The sequence below is a fragment of the Callithrix jacchus genome, chromosome 5, assembly GCF_049354715.1.
Source record: "Callithrix jacchus isolate 240 chromosome 5, calJac240_pri, whole genome shotgun sequence".
NCBI classification, from domain to species: domain Eukaryota; kingdom Metazoa; phylum Chordata; class Mammalia; order Primates; family Cebidae; genus Callithrix; species Callithrix jacchus.
In genome coordinates this window covers 85,700,409-85,717,199 of record NC_133506.1, presented here as the reverse complement: position 1 = coordinate 85,717,199, position 16,791 = coordinate 85,700,409, and the positions used below count along the sequence as shown (strand labels likewise).

Below are 16,791 nucleotides of genomic sequence, written 5' to 3'. Positions count from 1 at the left end.
TTGGTCATGGTGGAAGTATTTACATCATAGAAATTGGTAAATGCTACAAATTAGGACTTTTCAGCAGAGAACCAATCATTAAACATGTACCATCACACCACTGGATATCATCTATATAAACAGAAGCTCTTTGAAGTCCTCAAAAAGTTTTATGAACAAGCCAAAAAAGAACCACTGAGTTGGTACTTACAAAAATGTTTAAGTCAGTGCCTGGTACATGGTAAGTCCTTAGTCCATTAATTCAGAGCTGTAAATCTCCAGTAGATTTCAAAGCTTGAGGACTTACCCTCTGGTGGGTGGCCTCACTTTTTGTTGTCCCTTATTTTCCAGATTCCCAGGTGCTCCTTCAGTTACCTTGGAGCCCTGCTGGCTCCCACCCACTTCCTCTCTATTCAGCTCTGGTCCCTCTTAACCTCCCACCTCAAAGGTACTCTGCCCAGGGCCCAGAGGCGCCACCCACTCTCCAACCTATGCCCCAGAGAAAGCCAACAACCACGGCTAGAGACTACTACCACCTACTTGACCTAAAGTCCACGTCTGTGAAATGCCTCTTGTTTACCTTTCCAACCACCAAACTAATTGTTTGTGTCTTTAGCTAACAAGCTGTGGGTAATTACAGGCCCACTGGTGGTTGTGGGCCCTGCTCAGAAGGTTTCAGCTTTGAGATCTCCTCGAAGGCCTATGTGGGCTTGGTTGTTTCATCATATTATATTTTTAGAGAATTCCTGGGCAAGCCTCAGCCAGATTATGAAGGGTGTTACTTCAAGGTCCCCAGCAGGAGTATCTCCAACTCCCCCCAGAGCCAGCAATGACAAAGGTCCTGGAGGGAAATGGAGATACTCCTGGGGCATTTGGGGTAGGGTAGGGCATTTGGGGGATTCAAAATGAAAGAGATCTTCTAAGAGAATGCAAATTGGTGACAGTTCAGTAAAACAAAACAAAGCAAAATTTTCATGACCAGGAGCTCCAGGAAATCTAAGCATAAGAATCACCAAATAAATGGTAAACAATAATAGGAAGAACTATGGAGGTGAGAACATTTCGACATCAAAGATGAATGAGGATGCAAAAATAAACATCAAATACAATATAACGAGCCTAACCTTTTCTCCTTGCTTTGTTTAATTTGATGATTTCATAAGCTCACTCATTTGACTATCACCTTTGTGGGTTTTTTCCACCTCTGAATTCCACTGATGTTATTACATTGGATGCCAATACGTCTTTATATCTCTCTGACACTACTTAACATTCTTCTCTGTACTGACTTGTTGTATTGTTTTGTTTTTTCACTTAAATTATTTTGAGGCTGGGTACAGTGGTTCACACCTATAATCCCAGCACTTTGAGATGCTGAGGTGGGAGGATTGCTTGAGTCCAGTTGTTGGAGACCAGCCTGGGCAACATAATGAGACCCTGGCCCTACAAAAAAATAAACAAAATTAGCCAGGCATGGTGGCGTATGCCTGTAGTCCCAGCTACTCTGGAAGCTGAGGTGGGAGGATTGCTTGAGCCCAGGAGGTTGAGGCTGCAGTGAGCCATGATGGTGCCACTGCACTCCATCCTGGGTGACAGAATGAGATCTTGTCTCAAAAAAATAATAAGTTTTAAAAATTATTTTGAAAGCAACCTTTGTATTTTAAAGGGAACCTTCCTATTTTGGCTATAAATGGAAAGTTAATATCATTTGCTATATAAAACTAAATCTAGTAACAAGCAAACATTGTTATTCAATTCTAGCTAGGCTCTGTGGCCTATCTAAACCTAAGGCCAGTATTTTCTGTCTTAAAGAAATTAGCAGTGTTAGAGAGAGATATAAAGACGTAATGGCAGCCAGCCGGGCCCAGGGTTCATGTCTGGTAATCCCAACACTTTGGGAGGCTGAGGGGGGTGAATCACTTGTGGTCAGGAGTTTAAGATCAGCCTTGTCAACATGGTGAAACCTTATCTCAACTAAAAATACAAAAACTAGCTGGGTCTGGTGGTGCATGCACCTGTAGTCCCAGCTACTCAGGAGGCGGAGGCAGGAGAATCGCTTGAACCTAGGAGGCAGAGGTTGTAGTGAGCCAGGATAGTACCACTGCACTTCAGCCTGGCCAACAGAGAGATACTCTGTCTTAAAAAAGAAAAAACAAGACATATTGGCACCAAAGTGAGACTTTCTAGTTGACTTAATTAGAAGAATTGAAAGTGTGACCCACTTCTAGGAATTAATCCTATGGGTCTTCTCCACTACAGAATGGCAGTTCCATGATGCCAGGACTCCAACTACTGTGTTCACTGCTCTGCCTCTGGTGCCTAGACCTGGCCTGGTGCATAGTAGGTGCTCAAAAATTATTTGTTGAATACATGGATTAACTAATATGCAAAATGAAATATGTATAAGGATATTTATTGCAACAATTCTTATGATGGTTGGAAACAAGTCTATCCAACAGTGAAGTGGGTAAATTATATAACAGTCATGCAGTAGAGTAGTATGAGTCTTTATAAAAGAAGGAGGAAGTTCTACATGTACAATGTGGAACTCACTGATACGTGAGATAAGCAAGGTACAGGGCAGTGTGGATAGTATGCTTCCATTAACTTTTTAGAAAGAGGCTATATGAATGTATTGTTTGTACACGCTGAAGTATATCTGGAAAAATACAAAAGGAGCAACTAAGAATGGTTGCTTTGTCTATGGCCACACTACCAATCTCATCTGATCTCGGAAGCTAAGCAGGGTCGGGCCTGGTGAGTACTTGGATGGCGGGAGAATGGCTGCTTCAAAAGAGCCTGGGGGATGGGCACAGTGGCTCACGTTTGTAATCCCAGCACTCTGGGATGCTGTGGGAGGATCACCTGAAATCAGGAGTTCGAGACCAACCTGGCCAACATGGTGAAACCCTGTCTCTACTAAAAATACAAAAGTTAACTGAGCATGGTGACATGCACCTGTGCTCCCAACTACTCAGGAGGCTGAGGCAGGAGAATCAGTTGAATCTGGGAGGCGGAGGTTGCAATGAGCTGAGATCATGCCACTGCATTCCAGCCTGGGTGACAGAGCAAGACTCCATCTCAAAAATGAAAAAAAAAAAGCCTGGGGCCAGAGGTGGGAGAAGCATCATGCTCTTTTGGAATTTGCACAAAGTGCATGTATCAATTATTCAAGAAACATACAAATCTATTTATTTATTTATTTTATATTTACTTATTCATTTTGAGGTGGAGTCTCGCTCTGTTGCCAGGCTGGAATGCAATGGCACAATCTTGGCTCACTGCAACCTCCGACTCCCTGGTTCAAGTAATTCTCCTGCCTCAGCCTCCCAAGAAGCTGGGATAACAGGCACATGCCACCACGCCCAGCTAAAGAAATAGACAAACCTGGCCAGGTACGGTGGCTCACGCCTCTATAATCCCAGCACTTTGGGAGGCCGAGGCGGGTGGATCACGAGGTCAAGAGATCAAGACCATCCTGGTCAACAAGGTGAAACCCCATCTCTACTAAAAATACAAAAATTAGTTGGGCATGGTGGCTTGTGCCTGTAGTCCCAGCTGCTCGGGAGGCTGAGGCAGGAGAATTGCTTGAACCCAGGAGGCGGAGGTTGCAGTGAGCTGAGATTACGCCATTACACTCCAGCCTGGGTAACAAGAGTGAAACTCCATTTCAGAAAAAAAAAAAAAGAAATAGACAAAACTAAAGAAGAATTAAGAATAACTAGCTCAGCACAAAATCCAATGTTTCTTAGGGCTGTTGACCACCACACGTCATCTGCTGCGCCCCTAGGGAATCACGTGCCTCCCTGTGGGAAACTGATTTATAGGAAAGCTCTGTCCAGATGGCACGGATTGTGTGAAAGCACTCTTGTCTCTAGAGACAGACATCTGTTCTAATCTCTGCATCTTAACCCTGGGTTTTCCCTCTACCCAATCTGAGCATCCTTTATCTGAATTGGGTGATATCTATCTTGGTCCTGATCAGCCCATTCGCACAAGGAGTCACGTAGTTCTTGACAGAAATTTCCGGCATCCTCTCCAGCCCATGAAGTCACATCTCCTTCCACAGCTCTCCCAGGTGAGATTCCCTTTCTCAGAAAACAGGAGTAGCTCACTCCACTCATGTACGCTACAGCCCTGTCTTTCTCTACTGTCTCCATGTGTTACACAATCCCTAATGAGCATAAGCTTATTACATTTAAGGCTTTTGCTGCAGTCTAATTTCATCCTGAGGCTACTTTTTGCTGTTGGGAATTCTCAAGTTGGCTAAATTGTACAAATCTTACTGTACCAGTTAGTATTGCATGTCACAGAAACCCAGCTGCAGTAGCTTCATCACATGCCAGAAGCTGAAGTTTGGCAGTCCCCAGCTGCATGACAGTTCCATGAGGCTACTGGGGACTCAAGAGTCTAGCTTTCTGCTCTGCCATCAGAGAATGAAGCTTGCATTTGTATGTTCAAATGCTGGCAGCTACACCTCCAAGTACTGGGCGCGCATTCCAGATCGCAGAAAGGGGATAAGGCCAAGGGCAACAGACAAAAGGACTTGTGCCAGCTGGGTCAGCCCCCCAGCTTTCCCAGAAGCTCCATCCAGAGACTTCCATGTACATCTCACTGACCAGAATTACATCAAATAACCATCCTAGCTGTAAGAGAGATGGGGAAGCATTTCACACTGCAGGTCACTGCTATGAATAAAATCTGGGTTCTGATCATAAAGAGAGATTGGATAACCCCTTCTGAGCAAAAGATATTATTTTATTTTATCATTTTATTTTATTTTTTGAGATGGAGTCTTGCTCTGTCACCCAGGCTGGAGTGTAGTGGTGTAATCTTGGCTCACTGAAACCTCTGCCTCCCAGGTTCAAGCAATTCTCCTGCCTCAGCCTCCTGAGCAGCCGGGATTTCAAGCACACACCAACACACCCAGCAAATTTTGTATTTTAGTAGAAATGGAGATTCACCATGTTGGCCAGGCTGGCCTCGAACCCCTGACCTCAAGTGATCCGTCCACCTCGGCTGCCCACAAGTACTGGGATTATAGGCATGACCCACCGCGCCCAGCTAAAATATGATTTTAAACCAATTCTATTAGCTGTTAGTATGCATGGCTTATCCACCCTGGGAGACTGCATACTCCTGTAGGGCAGAGATGCCTTTTTTCATGTTTATATCTTTCATACTTCTACCATGGGGCTGAAGCTGAACATGGATCATATTTGGAGGCAACAGTGGGGCAGTAAGGTTAGACACTAAGATGAAACAGGTTTCTGAAGTGCTCAACAAGGAGCCACAGCAGGTTCTTTTTTTGTTTTTTATTTTTTGATACGGAGTCTCGATCTGTCACCCAGGCTGGAGTGCAGTGGCACCATCTTGGCTCACTGCAGCCTCGTAAGGTCATCTTTGCCCAGTATCCTCCAGAGACCCCCACCAGCCCTCACCTTCATTCTTTGCTGATATTGGCACTCCTCTCTCCATCAGCCACATCGCCATGGCCCCTCCTCTTCTCCAACAGCTCTGTGGTTCATGGTGCCCCCTGCCATCTCTCCGTGTGGGGTGGGATTGGTGGGCAGCAAGCAGAGGCCAGAACCAGCACGCAGTGGTATGCCAGGAGGTGTTTAACAACCAACTTGAGGCCGGGTACCACGGCTCACGCCTGTAATCCCAGCACTTTGGGAGGCTGAGGTGGGCAGATCACGAGGTCAAGAGATGGAGACCAACCTGGCCAACGTGGTGAAACCCTGTCTCTATTAAAAATAAAAAAATGTAGCTGGGCATGGTGGCGTGTGCCTATAGTCCCAGCTACCGACAAGCTGAGGCAGGAGAATAACTTGAACCGGGGAGGTGGAGGTTGCAGTGAGCCGAGATCACGCCACTGCACTTCAGCCTGGGCAACAGAGCCAGACTCCGCCTCAAAAAAAAAAAAAACAAAACCACAACAACAAATTCGGGGGATGAGTAGCCCTGATTTATACTGTTTGCCAACTTCCATGGTGTAAATACTCCTAGCATCTCCAATTTCAAGCCACCAATATGAGATCACTGATCACAGAACAGGAAGAGAGAATGGATCACACTTCTTCCTGCATCCATTTCCTCTCTGCCTCCCTGACCCCTCCACAGACCTCTGGGCTGACAGCAGCAATGGCACAGGTCCAAGCTGGGAGGGCAGCAACGGCACTGTGGCTGCAACTTCAGGCAGTCCTGAAGGGGAAAAGAAAAACTGCTCTCCTCCAGGGACATCTCCCCCACCCACAGTCCCCAGTCATCTCTTATCTCAGCCTCACATCTGAATTCTCAAGCGTAACTTCAGAATCTCATAGTAATTTGGGGCCTGAGATATAGAGACATTCAGATGATTCATCAGCCACTTTCTCGCTGGACATGGCTCAACACCATAAACCTTGCTGACTAAGGCAATAAAAACCAGAATATAATTTCCTTCCTTCCAAGGAAACAGAAGAGGAAAACAATCCAAGGATAGTTTTCTCTCACTGATTTACTCACTCTTCATCACTCTCCTACAGAACTGTGGGGCAGCTGGCACGCTATAAGCCTGAAGTCTCTCTGCAGAGTCCACCATTCAGGAGGGCAGGGGTTCTGGAGTCAGACCTGGTTTGAATCCTGGGTCTCCTGTTACAGCAAAGTGATGCTGGGCAAGTTACATCTGTCTGAGCTTCAGTTTGCTCATCAGTGAAATGGGACAGTAATACTACCTACTCTATGGGGTTAGACTGTAGGAGTTCTCAACTGGGGACAATTTTGCTTCTTGGTGTGACATCTAGCAATGTTCAGAGACATTTATTATCACATTGGGTGGGTGGGCAAGTGCTATGGGTATCTAGTAGACAGAGGCCAGGAAAGCTTTTAAACATCTTCCAATGATACTGTTTGGCTGTGGCCCCACCGAAATCTCATCTTGACACCAGGCACAATGGCTCACGCCTATAATCCCAGCACTTTGGGAGGTCAAGGCAGGTGGATCACTTGAGATCAGGAGTTCAAGACCTGCCTGGCCAACATAGTGAAACCCTGTCTCTACTAAAAATATAAAAATTAGCTGGGAGTGGTGACACACACCTATAGGTCCAGCTACTCAGGAGGTTGAGGCAAGAGAATCACTTGAACCCAGGAGGAGGAGGCTGCAGTGAGCTGAGATCATGCCACTGCACTCTCCAGCCTGAATGACCGAGGGAGAGTCTGTCTCAAAAAAGAAGGAAAAAAAACTCATCTTGTACCTCCCATAATTCCCGTGTGTTGTGGGAGGGACCCAGTGGGAGATCATTGAATCACAGGGGCAGTTTCTCCCATACTATTCTGGTAGTGCATAAGTGTCGTGAAATCTGATGTTTTTAAGAGGGGTTTCCCCTTTCACTTGGCTCTCATCATTCTCTCTTGTCGGTTGTCACGTAAGTCGTGTCTTTTGCCTTCTGCCATGGTTGTGAGGCTTCCCCAGCCACGTAGAACTGTGACTCCATTAAACCTCTTTCCTTTATAAATTACCCAGTCTCAGGTATGTCTTTATCAGCAGCATGAAAATGGACTAACACAAGCCCCCTCCCCCAACAATGAATTATCCAACCCCAAATGTCTATAGGGCCAGGTTGAGAAACCCCGGCCTAGAGGGAACATTCAGTGAGGTTATACACATGAAGTACTCTAAGTCTGTCTGCTTACTTTTTGTAAGCTCTCAGAAAACAAGCTGCGATTCTTTTGGAATAGCACAGTCTCACGCTTCTATTTCCAGACCTGAAATGGATGGGATGTGAAAACCCTTGATTACTGAGAGCCTAGTTCACTGCTCCAGGTGTGAGTCATCCTGCAAATGTCAATTCCTTGTATTTAAAGCAGAGCTGAGACTGCACAAGTAACTCTGGGCCAGAAGCTCTTCCAGGTTGTCTTGGGAAAGGCACAACCTTAGGCTGAGAGGGAATAATTTTGTCCCGAAGCTCTCCTTCCAGGAGGTTCAAGCATTTCAAGACTCAGAGACACCACACTGCTCACCCTAGGTGGGTGTATGGTTTCCACCTCACCCACTCACAGTGGGGCTTGGGAAGACCTCAGAAAAGTATCTAAAACTCAGAGGCCTTGCTTATCCCAAATATCTTCCTTACCAGTGTGCAGTGGTTTGATCCTCCCCTGCAACCTGATGTGACATTCCTTCTCCAGAGTTGCAGTTTAGGGCCAACACAGTTCACTCTCTCCAATTAATACACATTAATGTTTGTGGATGGATTTAAAGGCAGATCATCTTTATGGGGTAGGTGGAGGTGTGCAGGGGACCCAGGATCAGAGGTGTTTAAGAGAATCTGGGCAAAGTACAGAGGCACTGGGTGTTTTAAAGGAATGGTGAAAGAGAGAAGGCAAAGGCAAGTCAGGGAGCGTCTGCAGGCTTTGGAGGTATGCCCACGTCTTTCCTGAGAAGTGCTGTGCCCAGAGGCAAACAGGTGGTGGGAGAGACAATAAGGGCATCCAAGATTGCCGATAACAACCTGTACCTCTGGCCAAGCTCCACCTCTCCTGAGTCACTGAAATGCAAAATCCTAGGGGGTGGAAAGACATTTGGGGGCCCCCAGTCCAGCTTCTTTCTTGCCTGCCATCTCCCAGCTGGTCAGTGGCAGAGCCAGGGTGGGAACCAGAGACTGCTTGGCTCTGAAGCAGCCTCAAATGCTCCACGGGCCAGACAGGTGACATAAGGTTAGATGGTTGGGTAAAGAACAGAGGGGCGGGGGAGCTGTAAGGAAACACAGGCTCTGCTCTAAGGCGTTCAAATTCAAATTAAAAAAAAATATTGGGCCAGCCAAACAAAGCATATTTCTGGCCTGGGTGAGAGGATGAGGGCCTCAGGTTGTGAGTTTTTGACCACTGCCTAATAAAATGGTCTTCCCTATCCCCCCAGCAGAGATGGCTGGGGGGATAGGGAAGACCATTTTATTAGGCAGATCCAGAAAACAGCTTTCAGCTTTGGACTGTCTGTAAAACAGTCCCAAGCAGATGGTGGTCTTTGCACAAACACTTTCAGAGATGGGGTGTTCCTTTTCCAGATGGCTTTAGATGGGGCCTGCCTATCACTGGACTAGAGCCACTAACCACACCTGCCACAGACCCTTGATAGAAGTGGGATGCCCAGGATAGGAGCACATCTTTTATTTTGCAAACAAAAAAATTTAAGTTTTGATTTATTTTAAAGACTTCCTCACTCTGTTACCCAGGCTGGAGTGCAATGGCACGATCATGGCTCACTGTAGCCTCAAACTCTTGGGCTCAAGCAATCCTCTGGCTTCGGCCTCCTCTCTGGCTGGGGCTGCAGGTGCGAACGACCATGACCCGCTTATTCTTTTATTTTTTGCATAGATGTGATCTCTGCTATATTGCCCAGGCTGTTCTCCAACTCCTGGCCTCAAGAGATCCTCCTGCCTTGGCCCCCCAAAGCGCTGGGAGGACTGAGCCACCACGCCCGGCCTGGAATTTATTACAAATAAAATACAAGCTCAGTGTGGAAATACTAGGTAATACAGATGAGCAAAAGTTAGAAAAAATTTCCATACCTTCCCTACTCCCCATCTCCCACCCCCATTCAGAAAGAAGCACTGTTGACACCTCGATGCATATTCCGAACTCCAGGTCCTTTCTTTGCATACATTAAGCTCTCAGCCTCTTGCCGCCTTTGTGGTCGCAAACCCATCGAGCAGATGCTTTGCTCAGCGCTCGTACCACGCTGCTTCTCCGGCGGTGGAAGGGGTGTACCACGCACCCACACGCTCTCTTTGTACCTGGGTTACAACCCACAGGTAGGGCCCATCTAGGCCTTTGGCTCCCCAAGCTTCTCGAGGGCAGACACTGTAACCTTCTTTACTCATTCCAGGAACTCTACAGCATCAGACACACAGTAAGAGTTCAGTAAAAACGTCTCTACCCCTACCAGCTCCCGCCTCAGCCGCCACCGCCTGGCTGCAGAGACGAAGCGGAATGCGCACGACCCACGAGGGAGAGCGCCTCGCTGTCTCCAAGGTAACCGAAGTCAGAGGCTGGGAGTGCCCACGCATGCGCACACTCGCCCTTCCTTCCCGTAACCTCGAGAAGAACGCAGCCGGTAAGACTGCCAGAAGCCGAGGGCGCATGTGTGGTTCCACCAACACCCGAGGCGCCTCCGCCTTCTGTCAGTCCGCCAGCCCAGCAGCCGCCCCTCTACAAACATCGTCCGGAAATAGTGCCCATTTCTGGAAACCAGACCTCGTTAACCAATCATTGCTAGAGAGTAGGAAGACGGGCTTACCAGGAAAGGCCGTCTCATTGGCTGGCTTGGGGAAGTGGGCGGGGCCACGGGTCTCAGTGCGACCAAAGAAAGGAGGCGCGAAGTGAGACAAAGTTTCAGCCGTCGGGGGAGGCGTGGCCCCAGCGGCGACCTAGAAGGCGAGGGGGCGGAGCCCGGGGCCGGGGCGGGGCGATCGCGGGCCGGGAGCTCAGCGGTCGGCTGCCGGCGGCGGGAGATCGCAGGCTAGCGGAGCGTTACACTCGTTTGGTTGAGGAGATCGGCGCTCGGCCGGTAGGTGATGGGGCGGGACCCTGGGACCCGTAGCGGGAAGCCCAGGGAGCGACGGGGATGGATCTGCCCTCAGCCCTGGGCTAGGCTGCGGCCTGGCCCCTAGCCCCGGAGCAGTGGGGTAGGCTGCCTGGCCAGCGCAGCTCGACGTACCCCGTTCGACCCACTCGCGGCAGTCCGCAGGCGCGCCATCGCACGCGCTGCCGGCGCCGCGCTCGCCCCGGGGCTCCAGGCCGCGCACTCCCGCCAGCCACACGCTGGTCCCGAGCGCGCGCAGAGGCGCCCTTCTTCCCCTTGACGAGCTCCCCGTGCCGCCAGGGCCGCCTGGTGTGCGCCCGTGTCCTCCCAGGATGGGGCTCTCCTGGCGCGGGGAGGACGTATCTGATGCTGGAGTGCGTCCTCTCATCTGCCCTGGCGTGAAACCCTCCTGGCCTTTCCTGGGAGGTTCTCAGGTTACACACCCCCAAGGCAGGGAGCAGGATCTGACTGAGCCTGTCCTCAGCAAGCAGCGGGGCAGTGCGGGACGCCCGCAGCATCCTCCCTCGGCCCCCTAACCCCAGTCCTCCTGTGTAGTTCTTCTCGGCTCTCCAACTCTCTCCAACTCGGGACTTTATCTGTTGGTTCAGATATATTCCCGTCTTGGAAGCCCATCGTGGCCCTGGCATCTTGCAGCCACCGGGCACCAAGCAGACAGGGGCCACTTGTACCGTTTCCCACCTGCCCAGGAGCCTACTTAATGCTGGATAACTTCAGAAAAAATGTTTTCTTCCTAGTTGAGGTTAAAAAGTTGCTTTCGGCCCTAAAGGGTGGACTGGAGGTATGACTGAGGGAGAGGATAACTGGTGAAAATGTACATACATCAGCAAAGTAAACGGCCAAATTACTTTTGATCACTCGAGACAATGAACGTCAATGACTTAATTAAGGACTTTAAAAGCACTTGAAATTAAATGACGAGAGTGAGTTCACGATATAAAATAGCAGCCGAGTTTATTCCAGGTAAAATGTTGAAAAGCCCTTGACTAGAAACATGGTGGTTCTGAAAGATTAGAAAGAGATAGTATGTTAACATTAGTGATGTAATTTCTACTTGGTGTCTTCATACCTGTAACAGCGAGGCGCTCATACCTGTAACCTCCGTTTTTTTTTCCTTCGGATGGCTGTGTGGTAAGATAGATTGTAGTGTCCTGTTTTATGGGTGAGGCACCTGAGGCAGGTGTGAATGGCGGGGGGTGGGGGGGGTGGGGGGGGTGATACATATCTTACCTGATCCCTCACAGCTGGGACTGAGGATGAGTCCCAGGATCCTAGATCAGGAGCACATTATAGAATTCAGATGCAGATAGGAGGGAGAAGTTTTCGGCGTGGTTTTTATGCTCTTAAAGTGAGAGGACACTTCAAAAGTGGTTGCCTTGCTTTGGTTGTGTTTGGATTTACTCTTGGTATTTTTTAAGTGATGTCAATCAGTTCCTTTGGAGTGATGGCAGACCTCTGAATTTTTCAGACCCCTTTCAGACATCGTCATTTATTTTGCAGGGTGTGGAGAACTTCTCAGAAGATCTCAAAATAAAAGTAGTAGTCTCTGACTCTAATTTTAGAGATAAGTATCCAGGTATATGTACCAGCACTTTGCGAAATCAGACAGCAAGACACTGCCAAGCTTTGGGTCATCTTCTGAGTGTTTTCTGATGAGGAGGAGCAGTTCTGAAGGGGAGTTTTTGCCACTGGTATTGTCTGTTAAGAGTTTGTGGGAGCGGCACCACAGAGACCCTGCCAAATCAGTCTCCCTCTATTAAACAAAAATGTCTGGTTGGGCTGTTTCGCCTCAACAGATGAAGGTTTGGTTCCTCATTTTGGTTCTCCTGTCGAACACTGACTCCTTTGTTATCTGCCTGGAATATGGGTATATCATTCACTGCTGAGAAGATGGCTTGCGCTGATTGGTTGTCCAGCCCTAGGCAACTGTTGTGATTTTTTTTGTTGAGTGATAACAGTTCATCCCTAGCTAGGGTCTGGTGAGAGATCTGTGGAGACGTGAAAGAGTGAAAGCTTTATCCAGGGTTATTTTCTTCGTTGCTGGCACCCTCTCAACAGTGTTGTATCACTTTGGCCTGTGAAGGCACTTTTAACTTCCTATTTTTTTTCCTGTCTCAATGGACAGCACATGGGCTTTCCTGACAAGCCTGCCTGCCTCGATGAAGAGCTGACAGATTCATATTGGTTGGTTTGACAGATGTCCTCTCTGGGGGGAAAGTTCAGAAATCTTAAAAGCAAAGTCAGTCCTCAATAAAAAGTCTATGTCAGCCCGATATGCATATAGGCAGCGTATTTCTACTGATGGCTTCCATCATCTCAAGGTTGTTTTTTTTTTTCCTGGCAAAAGGTTAAAATGCAAGTAAAATTCTGCTTTCGTGATTAATAAGTCACTACCGCAGTTGTATCTGATGCTTCCTGTTTGCCCCATTTTAGTGTTTCAGTTAAACTGGAAACATCTGAGCATTATGGGCACTGTTGATGGCACCAGTGTGAAATTGTTGGGCAGGGGACAATTTGATGTCAGTGGATTTAGGGAGCTCTAAGGATGTCAGCCTCTCTGGTCTCTACACACCAGGATTCCCTAGTAAGGGAACAGAATGAGGCTGTGCATCTGCAACAGCTGGGGTGAGCATTCAAAGTGATGCATGTATGAAGGTTTTGCTCGGTGATGCTGGCTGAAATGCTGAAAGCAGTAGCCTAGAAGGGGAAGGTCAGATGTGGAGCAAATTGTAGGAGAGCATTTCTGTTGAGCTGAGCAGGACATTGAAATCTAAGATCCTTCGTTCTGAGCTTATGACTGCCTGAATGACAATTCGGAAAAAGTCATTTTTCTTCAGTGGCCAGTGTGCTCTTTGTATTCTACTTTAAACGAGCCTCTTCCCTTCTGCTTTTCTACATTTCTTAATCCTTCAGCTCCCTGATAGAAATACCTTGAGATTATGTGGCATCAAGAATAATTCTGTGGCCAGTCTTTGTATTTTTACCCGATACTCATGTGAAGAAAGGCAGGGACAAAGGTCGGAAAAGTGAAGCCTCATAAGGAGAAATAGACAGAATTGCTCAAAATCTAAACCCCCTTTTCTTGACATCTAGATCACTGCTTTTATTACTAACTTGTTCATGAAACGATAAGGATTTTCTTCCCTAAACATGCCAATTTTGAATATAACAAAACCAGGGTAGCAGCTTTATTCATTTATTGTACCAATCAATTATTAATTGGTATTGATTGTTAATGAATGAAAGGCTAAAAGATGAATAGCCTGCTGCCTGGACAAGTATGCTTGTGCCCATTTTCCAGATGTAGAAACGAAGGCAGACAACCCGTGATTTGTCCAGAGCAACAGCGCAAGTCCATGGTGTCTCTGTGTCACATGTGGTGGCTGAGGCTGTCAGGTCAGAGAGACCTGGGTCAGGTCAAGGTCTGCCACTGTCTGCCTGTGTGCCCGCAGGCAAATCACTTCACTTCTGTAATCATCAGGTGCCTCCTTCTGTGAATGGGATCAGAAGTACTTCATGGGGCTGTTTTGAGTAGAAAATGAGAGGATATATGTAAAGTGCTGACCCCAGGGTCCGGCACAGAACATAGCGGCTGTAACTGTTGTTATTGGTGGTGGTGGTAGTAGGAGTAATAGCAGTAGTAGTTGCCAATTACTGCATTGTGACTAAACCTGTTTTCTGTAAGATGATGTCAAGAAGGGTCAGACTGCCTGACAGCCCAGAGTCATTTTCTCGTAGGCCCTTTAGGGGGACAGTTCTTCAGTCTGAAAGTTTCAGCTGTCAAGTTCTCCCTGTCCTAGCACTATATACTGCCCTCGCCATACTCCAAATGAGCCTACCAAGGTCCAAGCTCTGCCCAGTTGACAATTTCACCTCTGAGCTGGAGACACAGCTGGGCCTGTCTAGGGGCTTCCTGCATCCCACATGTGATCAAGTAGGTTCCTGCATTAACCCTGGAGGTGAGGAAAGGGAAAATACTGTGTGGCGTGTAGGTTGGCAAGGACTTGTTCTTTGGGAGACGAGAAGGGAGCATTTGGTTCTGTAGGGTGAGGTTCCGACTACCACATGGCATCCCCAGCTCGCCACACTTTCTCTCTTATAAAGATGTATTTGTCAGCTTCTCTCCAGGACTATGTCTGGGGGCCCAGAATCTGCAGTCAGGGACTTGGAGATTTCCCTTTAAATATCACAAGAAGCCAGGTGTGGTGGTGTACGTTTCTGTAGTCCCAGCTACTTGAGAGGCTGAGGTGGGAGGATCACTTGAGCCCAGGAGGTCAAGTAGCTATAGGCAACATAGCGAGACCCCATCTCTCAAAAGAAAAACATTTTTTTTTTTATCTCATAAGGGAAAAAAACAGTTTCATATTATATTTTAAAGGCTTTTTTCCCCTTTAAAACAAAATAAAAATATAGGCTCTCATCAGGCTGCCGTTCCCTTTAAATAACATTTTGTTTTCTCTTGGGGAAGCTGACTTGATGGCCGAAGAGTCATTTCTAAAGTGAAGCTAGTTTTTAGAAAAAATAGACCACCGGATGTCAAGCCTCATGTGGAGCTCAATTCAGATGAAAATGAAACCAGCAGGCCTGGCCTGGCAGCTCTGCACTTGACTTCAGGCTGGAAGCGAGAGGCAGAGTGTGCCTGAACCTTGCTCCATAACTGGTTGGCCCCACAGACTGCATTTGATAGATGCCTTAGTCATTTTCCAAGCAGTTTTGCTTAGGTGAGCAGAGCACTTTCCCTGGAAGGTGAGTCACCCATGCAGGGGTGTAGGTGACAGGCGATTTATTCCCCAGCACAGTTGCAGAGAAAGTCCTTGGTAAGGAGCCCTCTGCCAAAGATCACCCCCATCCCAGCCCCACGGCTATAGAGGGAGGGGGCAGGAGGCCAACAGGAGGCTTCTGGGGCCTGCAGACTAACAGCAGAGGGGAGATCGTGGATGGGACACAGAGCTCAGATCAGCAGTGTCACTGACTCCTGAGTCCAGCCACCTTGAGGGTAGAAAATGGCCTGCTTCCAGTGACAGTCAGCAAAGAAGCAGGAGGGGAGCTTTGGCCCTGGGGAGCTGGGAAATCCCTTGGCAGAGAGCAGAGAGACACAAGCCCTATTTGGTGTGAAAGACCTTTTGGGAATGCTTTTCCACCTGCCTCCTTTTCAACCACCTGAGTTGGAGGCTCTGCAGAGCTCCAGTGATTGGAAGGCTAGATTAAACCCTGGATTTCAAGAAGCTTCAGGAATTCCAAGCCTGCCACCACCTCAGTTGTCTATGCTTCTAGGACCAGGATTTGGACCCAGAAAGAAGCAGCAGGGGAACACCTGACCCATCCCCCCACTCCCAGTCTGTGGTTACTGCGGCTTCTCCTGGCCCTCTTTTCACTAAAGCCACTATCAGGTGTCCATTAAAGCAGAGATTTCCTTCAGACACTGTTCTGGACTAGTGCAGTTGGTGTTGAACTTGGCCACTTACGTTTGGGAACACCTACAATGTTCAGGACGACCTACAAGGAGGGCTTGACTTGAATGAGGCTGCAGCAGAGAAATGGTTATTCTCTTGCAAATGATCTTGTTCCCTGTGGTAGGCTGACTCCGCACCCCCCCCCCCACCACTCCCCGAGCTCCTGTACCCATACCTCATCACTCTGGACCAACCAGCAGTCGCTTCCTGCTGGCACTGCTAAGTAACTTTAACCTCACTGTCCAGAAAGAGCTATTAGGACTACAGCCTGGACATGATTGTTCCCATTTTTTACAATGAGAAAATGCAGAAGAGAAAATGGTGGCCCAAGGAAGGCAAGTGGGTTGCCCAAGCCCACTCAGCTAGTTAATGGCAGAGCCTGAACTGTAAAACCCAGACTCTTTTCATTGTGCTCTGCTGCCAGGGGATGAAGGAACTAGTCCTGAAGCAGGATTTTTTTTTTTACTAGCTCCTCCCTTTATTTCCTACCCCAGCCCTATCACTCTCAGCCTTTCTGCAAGCTCTGCCAGGCCTGGGAAGGGTGGAGCCATAGCAGCTGCTGCCCTGAGTCTAAGAAAAAGTAAACAGAAAGCTATTTGTTTAGGCTGTCTTATACCATAAGGTTCATGTAATCAGAAGGAGGTCAAGGTTGATAAGAAAATACAATTCTGGGCAGGGTTACCAGGAAGTCTCAAAGCTTGCCCACACCTTTAGAGCACTTTCCTACCAAGCCAAGCAGAATCTTACCTAGCATGGTAGAGTGGGTATTCAGTAACTTTC

At 48.0% G+C, this 16,791-nt stretch overlaps 1 protein-coding gene across 6 annotated transcripts in view; it reads left to right on the top strand.

Moving 5' to 3' along the window:
* Positions 1 to 10,310: 10,310 nt before the first annotated feature.
* MAP3K14 (mitogen-activated protein kinase kinase kinase 14) overlaps positions 10,311 to 16,791 on the top strand; it is a 53,959-nt gene continuing 47,478 nt past the window's right edge. For 4 of the 6 annotated variants that reach the window (XM_054255922.2, XM_002748098.7, XM_078373333.1 and 1 more), the window contains exon 1: positions 10,421 to 10,525. The gene's annotated coding sequence lies outside the window, so the exon portion shown is untranslated. Of the gene's footprint in view, positions 10,393 to 10,420; positions 10,526 to 16,791 lie in introns of those variants that run through there. The other 2 variants (XM_078373334.1, XM_054255921.2) reach the window with 1 other exon arrangement.